Raw genomic sequence first — 3135 nt, forward strand, 5'->3', positions numbered from 1 at the left:
GATGGCAACACCCTCAAGTGGCAATGCTCTGATCAGGCTCTCAAAATGTTGGAAATTAAGAGGTACGCAGGTGAATGGTTCAAAAGTTGCGTACCCGCAGGTACGCCGACCAGGAAGTGCGTTCATACCCGCAGGTTACCCGTTCATGAGGTGCGTACCCCCAGTTCACTCACTTCAAGGCAGAGAAGCGCGCTCACGTGGGGTTTCTTATGTTTGGCCCGTGGTATTTAGCCCGCCATTCTTGATTCTATGGTTTTGGCCCACGGTATAGGATCTAATTTTGCCCCGGTTTGGATCCCTTGTATTGGTTATTGATGGTTTTGTCCCATGGTGTGAATAAGGGCTTGACTATAAATAGGGAAGGAGATCACTTGGCTAATGTGTCTTTTTCAAATTGAATATCTTAAGATCTGAAATATTGGGTTATCGGTTTAAAAGCTTGATCTATATAAAAGTAAAGTTGAAAGTGAATCTATGAAGTGTGATCTCTCGGGCGCATGATCAGATCTGGGCATCTGACTATCTGTGGCACACTGGGGGACTGCCAATTCGGCCCTAATCAGAGGTACGCAGGTGATTAACAGTGCAAGTGCGTGGGTACGCACAGCAGAAGAAGGCGCAGTGCGTGGGTACGCAGAGCAGAAGAAGGCGCAGTGCGTGGGTACGCAGCGCGACAGAGGTTCAGGTGCGGAGGCACAGTGAAAGTACGCAGCGCTACAGAAGCCGCAGGTGCGTAGATACGCGGCACGATAGCATCTGAGAGTGCGTGGCCACAGTAGCAGTACGCAGTGTGATAGAAGCAGTGGGTGCGTGGGCACAGTGAAGGTACGCGGCGCGTTTAAAGGAACAGTGCATGGATACGCAGTGCAGCTCAAGGCTCTCTGCGGGGATACGCAGAGGTGCAGAAGGTGAAGTGCGTAGCAACGCATGCCAGATAAAGAAAAATTGCGTATCTGTCTTAAGGCATTTATTTGACTGACTTTTCTCTGTTGATAAGGTGTTCTGGGTTTAGTTTACTGTTACTATTGATCTGGTTACTGCAGTTGACTGGGTGATTTACTTGTACTTGATGATCATTTGATGTTCATGGATCCAGTTTGAAAATTTATGAAAAGTGGTCCTTGAAAAGAAGTAGGGGGTGTAGCTCCCTTCCAGGAAAGACTGGAAAATGAGAGAGAGTTGTGGCTCTCTGCAGGTTGCAGCCTGTGTACTGGTAAAGGACTGCACCAGTACAAAATCATTGTAAAAGGAGTTTCTAATTGAAAGAAGATAGAGACATATTGCAGCAGGTGGTTTTCACCCACATTGGGTTTCCACCTTACATCTGGTGTTCTTTGGTGTGACTATCTATTTTTCTTGTTCATGCTCATTGTTTTATGGTACTGACATACAAGAATAATTCAAAGTATAAATAAGGAAGATTTATTAAAAAGAACTAGATAATACTGATTCACCCCCCCTCTCAGTATTATTTTCAACAATTGGTATCAGAGCAGGTCCTTCAGAGAAGCTTGATCGCTTGAAGGAAGATCATTCATCATGAGCAATTACGAGAGGGAAGCATCAATCAGGCCACCGATTTTTGATGGGACAAACTTCAATTATTGGAAGGTAAGAGTTACTGCCTATCTTCAATCTCTTGGTACAAAATTTTGGGATATCATAGATACAGGCTACACTTTTCCTTCAGCTACTCCTACAGATTCGGCCGAGAAGAAGAAATATGAAACAAATGCTAAAGCAGTCAATACTCTGCTGGGATGCTTATCTCAAACAGAATTTGTAAAGGTTATGCAATATAAATCCGCAAAGGAAATATGGGACAAGATTGTCTTGAGCTACGAAGGAGATGAACAGGTAAAGCATGCTAAACTTCAAACCCTCAGGATTCAGTATGAGAATCTCAGAATGTATAATGATGAAAGTGTGGCTAACTATTTTCTTCGGGTAGACGAGATTGTTAATTGCATGAAAACTTGGGTGAAGAAATGAAAGAGGCTATTGTGGTTGAAAAAGTTTTAAGATCATTGTCCCCCAAGTTTGAATCTAAAGTGTCTGCAATAGAAGAAAAGGAAAATCTACGAACTCTTACTATGTCTCAGCTACACGGAATTCTAACTGCTTATGAAATGAGAAAGGGAGGTCCATTAGACAGGAGAGAAGCTGCTTTCAAGGCTTCAGGCAAAGGAGACTACTATGAAGCAAGTCACGTGCCAGAAGAAGAAGAAGAATCAAATTTTGTCAGAAATCTTCAATGGGGTACTGGAAGGTTCAGAGGTAAGTTACCTTTTAAATGTTTTGTTTGTGGAAGAGTAGGTCATTATGCTGCGAAATGTCCGCATAAGGATAAGATTGAGAAAGGAAAGGAACCTGCTAGATGGAACAAGAAACAGAATGCAAATAAGAAAAGCTACCACACTCATGAAGATAGTGATGGTCTATCAAATAGTGATGAAGATGAACGAGGTAATGACTATAAACTTTTAATGGCATTTGAAGATGATGATTACATGGATGCTATAGATGTGGATAGCTTTTATGAAGAAATTTCTAGACTCAAGACATGTATAGAAGAAAAGAATATGATCATTGATACCCTACAATCTCAAATTGATGAAAAAGAAAAATATCTTGAAAAGTTAGAAGGTGAAATTGTTGGTCTTAGAAAAGAGATTGAGAAAACAAAGGCTATTAATATTAAGTTTGTCAAAGGATCTGAAACTCTAGATGAGATCATCAATGTACAGCGTTCTCCTCTGAACAAGACAGGTCTGGGCTATAATGGAGAAACTTCTCAACCATCCACCTCAAAGAGTTATCTTGATGCAGCAAGAAGGAATGAGCAAAAGCACAATGAAGATCACCAGGTAAAGCAGGGACGAATTACATCAAACAAAGACTATCAGGTAAACCAGGGGCAATCCGTCCTAAGGATGAACAAAAGCTACAACCAGCCACAGGTAAAATCCTCTCAATTTGCTTCAAGAATGGATGACAATAGAAATTACAATCATTTGGCCGGAAGATTTAATAACCGCAGAAGTTTCTTCAATGGACAATGCTTCTCTTGCCATAACTTTGGTCACAAAGCAGCTCAATGTGTTGCATATAAAACAATCATGACTAGAGAAGCTC

The sequence above is a fragment of the Pinus tabuliformis genome, chromosome 8 (assembly GCF_031772625.1).
Source record: "Pinus tabuliformis cultivar Carrire ecotype Pingquan chromosome 8, CPIR1, whole genome shotgun sequence".
Lineage (NCBI taxonomy): Eukaryota > Viridiplantae > Streptophyta > Pinopsida > Pinales > Pinaceae > Pinus > Pinus tabuliformis.